Below are 19,001 nucleotides of genomic sequence, written 5' to 3'. Positions count from 1 at the left end.
GATTACCTGCCCCTTGGATATATTATCAACATGATGTCCCTTATTTCTCCTTGGCAGTTTAAAGGAATGATGTCACAGATGTCATTATTGCAATTGTGTTAGACATTCGATGCGGTAAATCACGTGCGACAATATTATCTGTAAACATGAGGCAGATGCATTGTTATTAATCCATTTTAATAACCTATTTTGAGTACCCATTTTTTATATCTTTTTATGACCCATTTTTATGACCTATTTTAATTATTTATTTTTAATACCCATTTTTATTACCCATTTTGATGACTTATTTTTATGACCCATTTTTAATATTCATTTTATGTCTTATTTTGAATACCCATTTTTATTATTTATTTTTAGTACCCATTTTTATGACTCATATTTAGTTCCATTTTTATGATTCATTTTTAATACCCATTGTTTAGTACCTATTTTGATGACTCATTTTTAGTACCTATTTTGATGACCCATTTTGAGCACCTATTTTTATGATCTATTTTGATAACCCATTTTATGACCTATTTTATGACTCGTTTTTAATACTTACTTTTATGATCTTTTTTTTTTTTTAATAATGCCTAGTAAACATTTTAACGTGATTGGCGACGCTGACGCTTTATGATCTATTTTTAATATCCATTTTTATGACCTATTTTTTATACTCATTTTCAGTACCTATTTTTATGACCCACTTTTAATACATATTTTTAATATCTATTTTTATTACTCATTTTTATGGCCCATTTTTAATACCTAGTTTTAGTGCCCATTTTTATTACCTATTTTTAGTACTTATTTTTATGACATTTTTATGACTTTTTTCGATTGCCTATTTTTATTACATATTTTGATGACCTATTTTTAGTACTCATTTCGATGATCCATTTTATGACTTAATTTTAGTGTCCATTTTTATGACCAATTTTGAGTATATATTTGTATGACCCATTTTTATGACCTATTTTTATAACCCATTTTTATTATTCATTATTATAACTCATTTTTAATACATTTTTTTATTACTCATTTTTAATATGCACTTTAGAACTTATTTTTATTACTCATTTTCAATACCCATTTTGAGTACCTATTTTTGGTACTCATTTTGATGCCCTATTTTGATGGCCCATTTTTAGTTTTCATCATTATTACTCATTTTTAATACCCATTTTTTGTACCCATTTTATTGACCCTTTTCGCTTTTGATACCCATTTTTATATCCTATTTTGATAACTTATTTTTATGACCCAGCTCATTTTAATGACTCATTTTAGTACCAATTTTTATGACCAATTTTTAATATCTATTTTGATGACACATTTTTAATACCCAATTTTAATACCCATTTTAATGACCCATTTTTGTGATCCATTTTAAAACCCATTTTGAGTACCTATTTTTTATGACCCATTTTAATATCCATTTATGACTTATTTTTCTCATCTATTTTGATAGCCCATTTTTATAACTCATTTTGAGTATCCATTTTTAATATTCATTTTTATGATGCATTTCAATACCCATTTTTATAACCCATTTTGAGTATCCATTTTTATGACTCATTTTTAATACCCATTTTTGTGACCAATTTTTTATAACTCATTTTTATGACCCATTTTTATGATCTATTTTTATGACCCATTTTTATGATCTATTTTTATGACCTATTTTTATTACCCATTTTTAATATCAATTTTTATGACCCATTTTAATATCCATTTTTATTACCCATTTTGATGACCTATTTTGATGACTTATTTTTAATACTCATTTTAATGTTCCATTTTGATTACCCATTTTTATAACTCATTTTGATGAGTTATTGAGTACCTATTTTTATGAGTCATTTTAATGACCCATTTTTAGTAGTCGTTTTTATGAGCCATTTTTGTGGCCCATTTTGATAACCTATTTTTATCATTTTTAGTATCCATTTTCAGTATCTATTTTGATGACCCATTTTTGTATCTATTTTGATGATTCATTTTTATTACCTAGTTTGATGATCCATTTTTTATACCTATTTTTATTACACATTTTTATGACCCATTTTTAGTGCACATTTTGATTATCTTGTTTTAGTACCCATTTTTATGACCCATTTTGATGGTCTATTTTTATTGTCCATTTTAATAACCTATTTTTATTACTCATTTTGATGACTTATTTTTAGTGCCCATTTTATAATTTATTTTTAGTACTCATTTTATGACCTATCTTTGTGACCATTTTTATAACTCATTTTTATTACCTATTTTTATGACGTATTTGTATTACCTATTGTTATTACTCATTTTTATATACTCATTTTTAGTATCTATTTTGATTAGACATTTTGATGACCCAATTAGTACCCATTTTAATAGCATTTTTATGATTCATTTTTATTATTCATTTTTAGTACCCTTTTTTATGACATTTTTAATTTTTTTTATGACTCATTTTTAGTACGCATTATAGTACTTATTTTTATGACCCATTTTATTACTTTTCTTTTGTACCCATTTTTAGTACCTATTTTCATAACTCATTATTAGTACCCATTTTTAATACGCATTTTGATAACCCATTTTTAATAGTCATTTTTAGTACCAATTTTAATTATTAATTTTTAATACCCATTTTTAGTATCCAATGACTTATTTTTAATCTATTTTGATGACCCAATTTTATAATCCATTGTAATGATCTCATTTTTATGACCTATTTTAATAACTCATGTTTGTATACCCCATTATTATGACTCATTTTTAATACCTATTTTAATTACCCATTTTTATGACCCATTTTTAGCTTTCATTTTGAATACTCATATAGATCTGATGACCCTATTTTTATGACCCATTTTAATAACCCATTGTGATGACCCATTTTTATATCCCATTATTATGACTCATTTTTAGTACTCATTTTAATGATTTATTTTGGTACTAATTGTTATGATGCATTTTAGAAACATTTTTTATGACCATTTTTAATGCCCATTTTGATGACACATTTTCAATACCCATTCTAATGACCCATTTTTATGAGTAATTTTTAATATCCATTTTAATACTCATCTTTATGACCCATTTTTAGTACTCTTTTTTATGACTCATTTATAGTACTTTTTTTTATATCTCATTTTAATAATCAATTTTGATGACTCATTTTTTATAACTCATTATTATGACCCATTTTTAGTACCTATTTTAATGACTCATTTTAATACCAATTTTTATGACTTTTTTTTTTTAAATAAAAGTGGAAAATCCACTAAACTTATATTAGTAATAAAGTAATTACATCAGGTTCAAAAAAAGGCATACCGATAGGAAAGAACTCGCAAGAAAACCTCCGGTTGTAGCCTTCAAAATGATAAAATAGATACTACCCTTACAAACATAAGTTTTGTCCAATCGGATCCCCCAACCCCCTATCACTACAATTTTTACAAGTGTCTCATAGGACAATTCCAAATAAACCAGAGTACCATCAACTAAAGAGGAGAACAAAGAATGCCAAGAAGGACCGCTAGTAGGATAAGTGAGAAAAAAACCCTGCCAAAGCTGAGGATAAATAGCGGAGCATAATAGGATCTATAGAGTCTTCAGGTCTGCAACAAAAAACCATTCTACCAACTACAAAAGAAAAATGTTAGCTATCCAAAAACCAAGAACTAGAGCTCTCCTCTGGGGGTTCATGAGGTGGAGGCAGAACAATCCTTATAGGAAAAGCCAAACAAGCAGGAGCAGAGCACAAAGAGCCCAGAGAGATTAACGAATGTAATGCCTGAAATACAATCCAAGCTCTATCCACATAATGATCAGGAGCCAAATACAACAAAAAATCCATGGAGGCTCGAGTGTTTTCCATAGAATCACAAATCAAGCCCATACGAAGTTCATGCAGTAATTGGCCAAACCAGCCATTAGCCATAAGCTCGTGGCGAGGAAGAAAACCACCACAGTAAAAAGACACCATATCAAAGCGATAATCGGCTAATGCAAGAGAAACCAGTGACCAATTGCATACTAATGGGAAAATAAACGTGGAAACCAAGAGGCATACCAAATCCACATCAAGTAAAACATCAAAGCAAATAGTAACAAAGCAAGAGAGAAGCTCAACATAAGAAACTTGAGGACAAACTTGCAACCACCGACATCCCAATAGTCTACGGAATTCAAAATCCACCGCAGGAGTGAACAAGTTAAAAACCTTACCAAGCTTGACAAAATTATCCTCATTTTCTTCCCCCACTATTCGAGCTTCTAAAATCACTCTGTAAACACCAATGAGCAAAGAAGAAGACATTCGCAGGAGGAAGGGCTCCGAAAAGGCCACGAAGAGCATAACAGAAAAACTAATTTGGTAATAACATAAGATAGTATAAATGAAAGAAAACTACCCTTAAACTCATCATCATGATATTGCAAGCTATCCAATACGAGCTCATTTTGATTAGAATATTTCACACGAATTGACAACCTTTACACTAAAACCCATAAATGCATCTCGAGCAAGTGAGGGTGCCACCTTCAACAATAATTATCCCATAAGCCAAATCTGTCAAGGTCGGAACACACACATGGTGGCCAGTAATATAGTACTTTGCACCAAGTAATTAATCCCTAGGAGCGTACCAAGTGTTTAGAACACTACAAGCATGCGAAATCCTAAAGGACTGAAATAAAGACAGTACAAATCACACATGCCACCACCCTAAACATGTCTTTATCAAAAATCAAATACTCAAAGCAAAAAACAATATCAATATCCAATATTGACCTATACAATGCATTGTACAAAACCTTGAGAAGGACCCTTAATAGAAATTCAACTTCAACTTAAGATTTCCAAGCACACCGCAAAGAACTGCATATAACATGCTAAACATACCTCATTGGATATACACCCCATCTTCTACCCCAGAAAGCAAATTTTAAGAACACACCATATGTACTGAATAAATCATGTCTACATATGTGGTGCAAGTAGAATCTGCACCTGGAAGAAGATAACATGCAAACCTCAAGAAGTAGTGGTGACAGATAAAATGAAGTGAAATGTCATACTCCATAGTTCGAACAAGAAGCAAAAAAGCCAAAGCGGATTAAAATATTAGCCTGTAAGGGTGAGATGCCAACTAAAGTTTACCTACCCACACCTCATAAGATGCACACAACAACCTCTAACCCCAATGCAGAATTGTAAGAATACAACATATGTGAACAGGAACATAAACTTCCTATCTACACATGTGGTACAAATACAAACTAATCAGAGAAGAGGATAATGTGCACACCTTAAGAGAGTGGAAAATAAACCAAGACAAATTACCTTAATTCTTGAAGTTAGATCAAATACCCAGGAAGAATGTGTTGAGGAATGTCACCTACTTCCATAATCTTATGATGAGCCCTAGTGTCAATAGCCATATTAGCCAGAAAATCTGTTAGTTTATTCAATTCTCTAAAACAATGAGATAATGAGAAAGTATCAAAGAAGGACAATTTCTCCAAAATATGATCTATAATATATTTCAAGTGCCAACAGTTACTTTTACAGCTCAAAACACTTTGAATGATGACCATCGAATCCCCTTGGATCAAAATATTTTTAATCCCTAAAGAAATAGCCAAATCAATCTTGAGGGACAAAGCTTGACATTCAGCAAAATTATTTGACTGAGAACCAAGGGCATGACATTGAGCAACTATTAGGCCTGCAGTATGGTCAAAAATGGCCATATCGGCCCCAGCCAAACCCGGATTACCCCTAGAGGCCCCATCAAAATGAAGTTTAAAATGACCCAGGGGAGGAGGATCCCATCTAGCAGCAAGTCTCTTATTACTACTAACCAGACTTCTTTTAATAGACCCATGAGAAGGGATGGCAGAAAGAGAATTCCAAGTCCTTGTAATCTTGCCATCCCAATGACAGAAAGAGGTCAGATTTTCCAAATTCTTATGAATATATGATAAAGCCACCTCCGAGATAGAAGCCTCTATCTTGACTAAAATGTCAGAAATCGAGGCAGATGATTTTCTAAAAATCCTATTGTTTCTTTCTAACCATATGTTCCAAATGATAATCGATGGAGAAATGAGCTAGAGACAGGCATAAAAGGATGAGGAGAACAAGATAGGCCAGGCTCTAAAGTGGGAAAGGAGGTCCTTGCCAATAACAAATGACAACCCTAGTTTCTCCAATAACCATTGCCAACATCCAAAGGCAAAATCACAATGAAGGAACAGGTGAGAGGACGATTCCAAATTCTTATTGCACAAGACACAAGGGAAAGCAATAGTCAAACCCATCCTATCTAGTCTCATCCCAGTAAGAGCCATGTCCTGAACAACAAGCCAAGGAAATGCTCCAGCCTTCGGGAGGCAAGCTAGATGCCAAAATAATTTATAGGGCCAAGAGGAAAAATCCTTAGCCGGCATAAGAGAATTATATCCATCTTTCACTGAATACTTGCCAAAAGTGCTCTTAGTCCAGATAAGCTCATCTTCCCTCTTAGACAAGATGATAGTTCTATCTTTGAGGATAGAACAAAGCTCTACTTTTAGGCTGGGAATAACATTCAGGTAATCAACTGATTTCCATTTAGCCATCTTCACTTGTCCAATATGTACAATTTCAAAATAGTCAGACAAGAAAACCCCCTAATTGTTCATAAGGATTGATTTTAATGGGGACCAATCCCTAATGGAATCCAAAGGACAGTAGCCATTCCAAGCATCATCCCAAAATCTAAGTTTACTCCCATTATGCACAACCCAAGACAAGTGTGGCAACAGTACACTTCTACATTTCACCAAAAAATTCTAAATAGCCAACCCCAGAGGCAAATTTTAGGTGCAAAAAATAGACTCTCTAGTTCCATTATGAAGATATTTAGCATACATGATCTTAGCCCAAAGGGAATGTGGATTATCATACAATTTCCACACTAGCTTAGCCTCCAGAGCCAGATTCTAATTCTCCAAACTTCGAATTCCAGACCCCCCAAGCTCTTTAGGAAGACAAGCTTGGTCCCAGGCTAACAAGGGGATCCTATATTTCCCATCCTTATTATTATTCCAAAGAAAAGATCTCAGAATATCCTTTAAACTGACAAGGATAGCCTTGGGAGCTTTTAGAATTGACATTAAATAGATTGGCACCGCATTCAACACAGACTTAATCAAAACAATTTTTCTCGCCATAGTGAGCCATTTATGATTCCATGACAAAATTTTCTTCAAAACCCTTGAAATTACCTTGTCCCAAAAACCCACCTTAACCTTTTTAACAAAAAAGGGGATCCCAAGGTAGCTGCATGGGAGATCCCCAAGTTGGAAACCCCAAAAATTCTGAAGCTTATCCTGAATCAAAGAGTGAGTATTTAGGAAGAATATCTTAGATTTGTCCTTATTGACCTTTTGACCCAAGAATGAAGCATAATTTCTAATTACTTGATCTATGACTCTAGCCTCCTTCAAAGTTGCATTACTAAACAAAAGGGTGTCATCGACAAAAAGGCAATGGGAGATCCTTTGATCAAAGTTTTGAATTTTGATACCCTTCCATAAACCATTCATACGAACTGACCTGATTGCCCAACTTAAAGCTTCAACTAATAATATAAACAAGAAAGGAGACAATGGATCCCTTTGCCTTAGACCCCTAGAAGAGTGGAAGAACCCACAAGGAGACCCATTAACAAGGACCAAGAATCTAGCCGAGGAGATCTAAGACATGATCCATTTTATCCAAGCCATAGAAAATCCCAACCTTGACAAAACATCTTTTAATGCATTCCATTCAACCCTGTCATAAGCCTTCATCATATCTAGCTTTAGGACCATGGCAGGGTATTTCTAAACTTAAATCAAATGTAGCACCTCATGGGCAACTATAGCCCCCTCAGAAGTTTCCCTTTGTGGAACAAAACCTCCTTGCTCAATGGAGATTAATTTTGGTAAAAGTTTGGCCAGTCTCATGGAAATCACTTTGGCAAAGATCTTGTAGAGGGTGTTGCATAAAGCTATAGGACAAAAATCTGCAAAAGTTTTAGGGTCCTCCTTCTTGGGTAAAATAACTATCAAGGTAGTATTTAATTCTTTGAGGACTGACCTATTTCGCCTAGCTTCCTCTAGAGCCAAAAGAACATCCGGACCCACAAAATCCCAACATTTCTAGAAGAATAAAGGAGTGAAACCATCAGGCCCGGGTGCCTTATCCGGATTCATAGCAAAAATAGTCCCCTTAACCTCATCTAGCAAAAAAGGAGACATTAACATTCTATTGTCATCGGGAGAAACTAGAGAGGGAATGTGAGAAGAAATATTATTAGGGGCATCAATATTCTCAGATGAAAGAAGATTCTTGAAAAACTTTACCACTTCCTTAGAGATGTCCTCTGGCTTAGAGAGAATATTCCCATGACAATCCTATTCTTGACCCTTTTCAATTTAGTGGTAGCATGAAATTTTTTTGTATTTTTATCCCCATCGGCTAGCCAGAGCTCCCAAAATTTTTGTCTACAATAAACCTCCTCTCTTGCCAAAATTTCTTCTAACTCATTCCTAAGAGACTTAATTTCATCAAACACCCTAGACCCCATACCATGAAGCATCACATGCCTATTCAAAACATCAATCATATCCAAGATCCTTTGCTTTTCTACAAAGATATTTTTGAAGTGCAGAACATTCCACTCTGATATTTTTTTTTAGAAAACTGATCTTCTTGACAATCTGATACATTCTAGATTCTCTAATAAAAGGAGCTTCTTCCCACCATTGTCATGAGAGAGAAAGAAAAGAAGGATCCCTAAACCACATGGGTTCAAACTTAAAAGCAATTTGTGAGAAGGTCTATCTCTTACAATAGAAAGGGAAACCGGGAAATGATCAGACCCAGTCAGGGGAAGGATAGAAGAAAAAAACTCAATATCTGAATCAATCGAATTGGAGGAAAGTAAAAATCTATCCAATCTTTCCGCAGTTTGAGAAAAATTCTTCCTCATGTTTGTCCATGTGAAAATACCATTATTTGTCTTACAATCAAAGTGTAAAGCGGAAAAATCAAACCCTAGGTGTTCCTCCCCCAAGGAGAGAGAAAGGAGGGTCACTAGGGTTGACGGTTTTCACTTAGGAGAGACTTTACATTCAAAAGAGGGGTTGAAACTCACAAGATCCAATCCCACACAATGCAAGACTAGATTTTAAATGAGTTTCAAGGGTTAAGACATCAAGGATACCCTCTTTTGTAAAGAATGTAGATACAAAGATTGGACTAGGAATACATGTAAAGTAAGAAAGATTCGCTTGTAAATGGAGATAGGGATATGGGATGAAGCTGCGGACCTAAAATTAGCAGTAAAAGGTCAAGACGATGATGTTCTGCAAATTTGAGCGAAAGTTGACGGGACGATGGCGCCCGGAGTGCACACGGTCCTCCGAAAAATCCGCGAAACGAAGGGGGATCTGTTCGTCTCTACACAAGGATTCCAGATCTTCAATTACAGTCGCGTACCTGCAACCTACACATAGAAAAGAGAGGATGATTGGGGGGTTAGGGATTAGGGGTTTGCCTTTAGGTCAAACCCCGGTTTTGGAATTAACCAAGAAATGAGAATGTTGTAAATGTAAATGTTTGTAATGTAAACAAGTATTGATACCTTATTGTAAGAATGTTTGTATTCTTACATGCGAAGGTGTAATGAATGTTGTATGTTGTATGTTGTAAGTGATCTCCTCTTCAATGGTTGAATCCTTGTCTTGAATGCAACACCTAGCCTTGAATGGAGACTTAGAATACTCAATTGCTTGAAGGAATGCTTGAATGCTTGAATGTTTGAATATTGCTTTCACGTCTTGCTCATTGCTTATTTCCTTCCTCCCTTTCTAGGAGAGGAAAAGTAGTTTATATACTTGTCAATTAGGGTTGAGAGACTGATTTTTCTGACCTTAGGCCGACCTAGAAACATTATTTTCCAATTTGCAAACTTCAAGACCCGATGCCCAACAAGAGACCGGGCCCAAAATAGGGCCAGGGACCAGGGCGTTGGGTGCCATGGTCCTAGGGGACCAGGGCGCTGGGTGCCCTAGTCCTCAAGGACCAGGGCGCTGGGCGCCATGGTCCCACCTCCCGGGACAGCAGGGTGCAAGGAGGGATCAGGCCAAGGTGCAAAAAGATGCAGTTTTTGGTGTCGCAAGCAGGTTTCGAGGTCTCCATTCAGGTTCAACGTTGCATCGCCATCGTGAAGACCCAAATGCAGTCGAAATTGCAAGTGTCACAATTTTAGGATGCTACATTTAGCCCCCACTTTAGCGGGAGTATAAGCGTACGCCCATACTTCCCGTAAAGTACAAGGAAACAACATTGAAAGACTTTCACCATGTCAAGGACGCAAGATACATCAAGCCACCAGTGGACTAAGGATCTTACGACTTCGATTGACAAAGTAAAAGGGAAGATCACGAGGGAGAACCATGACTGTTAGTAGTAAGGTTCCCTCACTATGAGTCATGCCAGAGAAATACCAAAAATTTTCAAGGCAAAGCTAAATTTGCCAAGAAATTTTCAAGTATCTTGAAAAGATATGAATGGGGTGTATGCCCCCCTACGTTAAAGCGATCGCACATGCCTCATCGGGGGTGATTGCTTTAAGGTAGTGATACATATAGGAAATGAAAAAGGGAAAGGAGCACGTTATCACAAGGATTTAGCCCCCAAGTGTGAGATAAGCCCAAGGATAATAGACACAAAACACAAAGCATAAGGTGACTTCGCTTTCCTCGGGGTCAGTATGCTGTATGATAATTCATGTATATCATATGTATGTATGCATAATTGTTCTTCATTCCCCAATCAAGGAAGCTCACCTAGAAGAAGGGAACACATGTGTCTTTTGAGTCAACATGAGAGAGACCAAAAGAGATCTCAATGTTTTGCATCGTCCTCAAGTAGACAACACTAAGGACAACAAATAGAAGAATGAGAATAACACATAGAAGAAGTAACAAAAGAGATCAAGAGAGGAGGAGAGAGTCTGCTATGCTAATGAACTAGTCCAGCACGTCATCTACCCCCCGATCTTGCTGATCAATATTTCGGGAAGATAGGAAACACGCTAGAGGAGGAACATCAAACACAGCAGATGGAGCTATCACAAGATCCAAACAAGGGCTATGTTCATGTTCCAAGCCACGTTGTTCTTGTCTAGGAGCTAGGATAAGTGCTTTAGAAAATTCATTAGATAAATGGTTATCAACATCAACATATTCATATTCACTATCAGAATGAAAAGAAGAAAGAGGAGTAACATTTTCATCATGAATAACATTTTCATCTATATCATCATCAAGATTTATAAAAATAGGATCTTTACTTCGCACAGGATCAAAACCATCATGCATCTTATGTTTAGGAGATTTTGGCTCAATTTTCGGCTGAGGAGAAAATGGAATAATACAAGCTGAAGGTGTTTTGGGGGATTGCAAAGTCTGAGAAGCATTTGCCTGAGCTCTAAGACGATGCTTTCGTCGGCGTTCACGTGCAGAACGATTTCGTCTAGTCTTAGTAGGAAGTTGAGAAGATTGAGGAGGAGGAATGTTCTCATCCTTATCACTTGGGTGTTTAGGTTGTGGTCTCTTAGGTTGAATAATAGGAGAAGAGGAAGGTCTCTTCTCTCCATAAGAGGAAGGAGGAGGAACTACTCCATATAAAGGAGGAATATTTGGTTTAGGAAGGAGACCAAGTCCATCATGACGAGGAGGTATAGGTCTACTTTTAGAAATTTTATTAGATATAGACATAGTCACATTCATAGGGATGGGTTGGGAATCTTCTTGAGGAAAGATATTAGTTTTATCTTTCAAAGGAAGAACTTCCTTCTCAAGAATGATAGGAATATCAAGTTTGGGTGTTCTAGGTTCACTTAGAGATAGGATCATATCTTTTTTCCACTTTTGATAAGATTTGAAAAGATGATCACTTCGCAGTGGAAGAGATTGGAATTGTTTAGGCCAAAAATAATCAATAGGAACGCTAGAAGTTCTTTCAGTTGGTTTAAAGAGACTATGATTGACAGTAACAATTTCACCATTATGGGGAAATTTCAAACACTTGTGAATAGGAGAAGAAATAGCTTTCATGGAAGATAACCAAGGATAGCCTAGCTTCACACGAAATTTTGTTATGGACCTCAATAGGTAATGTAATAGAACCAATTGTAGGAGAAGAAAATGCATCAAATAATTTCACAACTGCATTTGTTTTGTCATAAATCACTTGATTCAATTGCAAAGTAAAAAGAAATTCTTCAATAATGATATTAACCATACAAGAAGGATCAATAAGCACTCCACGGCAAGGTGTATTCTTGACTTTTGCAACTATATATAAAGGACCATCAGGTGCCCTGATAGTTTCACTGGAATCAAATGTGATGGAAGGTTCTTTAGGGATTTTCTGTTGTTCCACAAAGTTAATCACATTCGGAGTCATAGACACAAGACTATCAGGTGAGAAAGAGGAATCATTAGTCTCAACCACATTAGAGGTATGAGAAGGTAATGGATCAGTAAAAATCTTAAGATTTTGGTTAGGAGGAGCTACAGATGTGTTGCCTTTATCATTCACACCAGAAACAAAGATAGTATTATTATCAATCAGATCTTGAATTTTACCCTTTAAAGCAAAACATTTTTCAGTATCATGCCCAGGTTGACGATGAAATTGACAAAAAGATTTGTTATCAAAATAGGGTGAATTAATCTTTGCAGGATCTATTTGCCTTATAGGAGGAAGAGTAAGCACATTTTGTTCCAATAACTTATTTAGAATACTATGCAATGATTCATTCAAAGGAGTAAACTTTCTTTCTTTCTTGAAAAACTTAGAAATAGGAGGCACACCTGATGCTGCATTCACATTGTTGTTGATGATGTTTTCATTGAACTTAATGGACTCTCTGTTCGGTTTAAACTTCCCAAATGGTTGTTGACTACTATCACCCTTATCACTCGGAGCCATAGGATTTGCTTGTTCTATTTGACTCACAGTCAGTTGATAATTGTGAAGAGTTGCGCACAACTGTTGGAAAGAAGTAAACTCAGAAAACAGAAGTTTTTCTCTAATATCTTTTTGTAAATTAGAAATAAAGATTATTTGAATATCATTGTCAGGTACTGGAAAAGAAATTTGAGCATACAAATGCTTATATCTACCAATGAAATCAGTCACTTTTTCTTTAACACCTTGTTTACAATGCATTAAATCAATCAAAGTAACTTTAGGACTTATATTGTTTTGAAATTGTTGAATAAAAGCATTTGCAAGTTGTTTGAAAGAATTAATAGAATAAGAAGGCAACGAGCAATACCATTGTAGGGCTTTATCTCTTAATGTTCTAGTAAACAGTTTTGCAAGCAACCTTTGGTCATAAGCAAAATCAGTACATATTGTTTGAAAGGTCTTAACATGTGTTAGAGGATCACCCTTACCATTATAAAGCTCCAAATGCGGGATTTCAACATGTTTAGGGGGGATAGCTCGAACAATGTCAAGAGAAAGTGGGCTCGCAACATCAAATGTGGGCACACTAAACTTAGATTGATTCATAGAGGCAATTTGTTGCTGTAAAGAAGAGAGTTTGTGCAAGATTGTTAATGGTCGCTTTAGTCGAAGAGTTCATATTAGACGTGTTAGATTGTGATGGAGGTATTATGTTATTGAAAGAAGGTATTGATTGAGAGTAAGGTGGTGGGACACTATGATAGTTAGTCATAGGAGATGATTGGAAAGGAGGAACACTACAAGGAGGAATGGAATGGTTAAATGAATTGCCCCCTTGTGTCATGTTTATTTGTGGAGATATAATAGGAACACTCATTGAAGGAATGAATGAAGAAGTTGGATTGAATGAAGGAAGAGGGTTGATTGAAGAAGAAGGATTGCCCCCATGACTGGTGATCATAGGTGGAATGTCTTGTATTGAAGAAGTCATTATGTTTGATGTAAAAGTAGGTATACTAGCAATAGGAGTTATCAAAGGAATAGAATGATTAACTTGAGTAGGAGGTTGTGTATAACCTAAAGTTTCAACACAACTCTTCATAGGCATCACATTCGAATCCACAATGTGTGCAATACCACGCAAAATATCAATTCCATTCTTATCACTTTGAACCATACGTTTTAGACCCTCAATTAATGAAAGAGCTTCACTATCAGGGTATTCTTGAGACATCCATTGTCGAAAATCATCAAATTGGTTATCCAATTTCGAAAGTTGTTCTACAGAAACCTCATGGAGAGCTTCTTCATCATTAAGAGGATTAGAGGAATTACCCATGTCCTTGTTAAAAAGGCCATTCAAATTAGGTTCCATCTCCTCAGTAATTAAACCTTGGAAAGACTTAATTCTAAGGCTTCATCTAATGGGAATAGTGTAAGTAGGGCTTATTATTGTAAAACTCATGCACTAAAGAGAGAGAGAAGATTTTGAATTTTAGAGGTAGAAAATTTCAATAAAATCAGCCAATCTCCTAGATTTAAGTTGTTAAATACAATCAGGACAATCTCCCGAAATTTCGGAAAAAATGTCAGGGACCATGGCGAACGGAGTACACACGGTCCTCGCAACTTTTTTTGAAATTTTCAAGGGTGAAGGTTATGATGATTTTAAAGCTAATCTAAAAAAATTGAGTGATTTTACGATCTGTAGATAAGCCAAATTAAAGTTGCAATCTCAAAATTGAACCCTACCAAGATTGTTGAAAAATGCAAAATTTGAATTTTATGATTTTAGAGGGAATACTGAAAGCAATGCAGGCTTTGAAATTTAAAAGTTGACTCAATTTCATGCAAAATTCAAATTTGAAAGCGGAAATCAAAGTTAACGCAATTAAACACTTAATTTCAAAAGTCACAAATTGTAAAAATTTGAATAAAGCACTGAAATTTCGAATGAATGCCAACACACTTTTCAGATTTAGGACAGTAAGGAACACAATTTTGATATGAATTTTAATTTCAACAATTTTTGAATGATTATAAGCCTTAATCCAAGCAATCACTAGACCAACTTTGACTTTAATTTTGAAAGTGTTAGAATTGATGAAATCAGCCAAAATTCTGGATTTTAGTAGAAAAATACAATAAGATCTAGCTCTCAAATTTTCGAAAAAAATGTCGGGGACGATGGTGCTCGGGGTGCACACGGTCCTCGCAACTTTTTTCCAAATTTTTAGGGATGAGAGATATTGTGATTTTGTTGCGGAATCCAAAGTTACAGCCGATTTGGAGGTGTTTTGATCAGTGAAATTATCAGTCAAAGGTTCAATCAAGAAGGTTTTAAAAATTAGGGTTTTGACACTTAACCACTTAATTTTCAGAATTAAAGCAAAAATATGAATTGACAATTTACAATAGAAGGGTAGATCTAAAACAAGCATTAACAATTAAACATTTCACAAGCTCAATTACTAAAAAGAAAATTTTAGGGTTTTTATGCAATTAACCTCTAAAATTTGCAAAAGATCAAACATGGAAATGTAATTAAGGAAGCAAATTTTTCAGATCTAACCATGAATAATCAGAATTAGGATGTTCACATCGGGTTCACCAAAATGTAAAGCAGAAAAATCAAACCCTAAGTGTTCCTCCCCCCCCACTCCAAGGAGAGAGAAAGGAGGGTCACTAGGGTTGACGGTTTTCACTTAGGAGAGACTTTACATTCAAAAGAGGGGTTGAAACTCACAAGATCCAATCCCACACAATGCAAGATTGGATTTTAAATGAGTTTCAAGGGTTAAGACATCAAGGATACCCTCTGGTGCAGAAGCACCAAGTGAACCAAGTGTACCTCTTGGTTCCAATGACCTATATGGGGTCAAATATGAAAATTTTTAATTATAGATGGTTTCTTGTGTTAAATAAGGTCTGATGAGATCAATAGCATGGTAATAAGGTCATTTGACCATTCATGTAACCAAGTTGTCTAGTTGGTCTTAAGAAGGTCTTGATTTGGAAAATACTTTGCAAAATGGGTCAAATTGATGTAATAATGTACAATTTGGGTTCTAAAGGTCCTTTCATGTCTATTTGGACCTATTTGTGTCATTAAAATATCATGGGTTGGGTCTAGGAGTTAAAATTGACAAAATTGCTCACATTGTCAAAAATGCTTAAAGCAATTTTTGCATTATAAGAGAAATTAGGAATTTGTTTGTTAAAACAATTACAAAAGGTGGTTGTAACTGATGAGGAGGCTTATAAAACCTATAAAAATGCCTATCCTCATTCATTCATGGTTGTTGTTGATATATGTGAAGAAAAATCAATAAAAATTGAGAAATTCCTGCACTAAATTCTGGAAATCACCATATTACAGTCTGTTCATGCTTTTGGTTCGCCATTAAAACTCATTGATCGACCTTTCTAACTGATTTGGAATTGAAGGGGAATGAATATAGTTTCTTGTGCCTTTTGTTTCATTTGATTTGACCAAGTATTGAAGGAGAAATCGTAATTTTTGTGAAACCCTGTCAAAACCCTTCCTAGGGTTAACAGTGTCCTCAAATAATGTAAATCTTTGTTTGTAATTGTTGGAAATCCACCAAAACTGGTGGGAACTTGTAAAATATCATGTATTTTCATATTTTTTTGTTTGCAGGGGTTCAAGAATGATTTTGGCACGTGCTACTTGAATGTAAGGGACTGATTTCTGAGTCACAGTCTGAAACATAATGGTTTTCATGGGGTTTGAGTGGTGTGAATGCATCACTGAATCTTGGAGGGTCTAGTGAAGGGAGAGGGAAGTTTTTTAAGGTTACCATTACATGCTACAAAGATTTTCAAGTTGTGTTTATACACCTACCAATCAAACCTTGTGACTGTCCACTAGACCACATGACTGCTCCAGTTTGATGGCACTTTGTAATCGCTGCACTTTACATGTTAAGGAGTGAAATTTATGTTGAATGGTGTTGTGAGTGAAGATAATGATGAGTAGGATTCCTCTTGGCATGAAACAAGTTTTGGATAAGTTAAGGAGTAAACCAAACCTTGTTGGTAAATGACTGTCCTAACCATCACAATGTCTGTCATAAAACAAAAGTACAGTCACGGTGCAGATGGTATAACTTTTATTTTAACCGTTGGATCTTTCTAATTTTTTTATATGTTGTCCCTAAACAAGTTTTATAAGTTCTCACCAAAGGGATCTTCCTAAAATTTTCTGGTGTGCAAGTTATGAGTGACTGAGTTCAGTTCTGTCATAGTTGGCAGCGAGTTCATGTTTTGTATCAAATTTGTTGTATAAGTTGGTCCAAGTCTAAAGAAGTATTAGGGGGCATTAAATGAGTTGTGTTGGGAGTTTATTCATGTTTATTATGTCATTAATCCTTCTTGTAATGTATATGGTGCATATGGGTTGTGGCTATACATTGCATGCCTTGAATGGGGAAGTTGGGATGGGCTGTCCCTAGTTTGTGAGTTTGTGTGTGGATGCTCCGCATCAAATTTTGTGTGTGGATGCTCCGCATCACCCTCTTTTGTAAAGAATGTAGATACAAAGATTGGACTAGGAATGCATGTAAAGTAAGAAAGATTCGCTTGTAAATGGAGATAGGGATATGGGATGAAGCTGCGGACCTGAAATTAGCAGTAAAAGGTCAAGACGATGTTGTTCTGCAAATTTGAGCGAAAGTTGACGGGACGATGGCGCCCGGAGTGCACACGGTCCTCCAAAAAATCCGCGAAACGAAGGGGGATCTATTCGTCTCTGCACAAGGATTCCAGATCTTCAATTACAGCTGTGTACCTGCAACCTACACACAGAAAAGAGAGGACGATTGGGGGGTTAGGGATTAGGGATTTTCCTTTAGGTCAAACCCCAGTTTTGGAATTAACCAAGAAATGAGAATGTTGTAAATGTAAATTTTTGTAATGTAAACAAGTACTGATACCTTGTTGTAAGAATGTTTGTATTCTTACATGCGAAGGTGTAATGAATGTTGTATGTTGTATGTTGTAAGTGATCTCCTCTTCAATGGTTGAATCCTTGTCTTGAATGCAACACCTAGCCTTGAATGGAGACTTAGAATACTCAATTGCTTGAAGGAATGCTTGAATGCTTGAATGTTTGAATGTTTGAATGTTTGAATATTGCTTTCACATCTTTCTCTTTGCTTATTTCCTTCCTCCCTTTCTAGGAGAGGAAAAGTAGTTTATATACTTGTCAATTAGGGTTGAGAGACTGATTTTTCCGACCTTAAGCTGACCTAGAAACATTATTTTCCAATTTGCAAACTTCAAGACCCAATGCCCAACAAGAGACCGGGCCCAAAATAGGGCCAGGGACCAAGGCGCTAGGCGCCATGGTCCTGGGGGACCAGGGCGCTAGGCACCATGGTCCTGGGGGACCAGGGCACTGGGCGCCCTAGTCCTGAAGGATCAGGGCGCTGGGCGCCATGGTCCCACCTCCCGGGACAGCAGGGTGCAAGGAGGGATCAAGCCAAGGTGCAAAAAGATGAAGTTTTTGGTGTCGCAAGCAGGTTTCAGGGTCTCCATTCAGGTTCAACGTTGCATCGCCATCGTGAAGACCCAAATGCAGTTGAAATTGCAAGTGTCACAATTTTAGGATGCTACACAAAGAGAGACATATCAGAGGTGAAAGCATTAAAGTCATCCATAGACTTCTTATTCAGACAAATACCCCCTAATTTTTTGCTTAAATCCAGAATTACATTAAAATCCCCCCAAAAAATAATAAAAGAATGATTCCTAAGGGGGGATGAGACCCTAATGAGTTCTTGCCAAAGGTTGTGTTTAGCTGAGACACCTGAGGGAGCATAAATATTAAACACACATACTTTAAACCTAGAATCTTTGTGTGACACTAATGATAACATCCAATTAGGAGCAGAAGCAACCAATTTTACATCAACCACAAAATCATTCCATAACAGTGCCAAGCCACCTGAAGCCCCAGAGGTCGGGCAAGACAGAAACT

Source organism: Cryptomeria japonica, chromosome 1 (assembly GCF_030272615.1).
Source record: "Cryptomeria japonica chromosome 1, Sugi_1.0, whole genome shotgun sequence".
Classification (NCBI taxonomy): domain Eukaryota; kingdom Viridiplantae; phylum Streptophyta; class Pinopsida; order Cupressales; family Cupressaceae; genus Cryptomeria; species Cryptomeria japonica.
The sequence above is the reverse complement of the archived record's forward strand: the minus strand, read 5'-3'. Positions refer to the sequence as shown.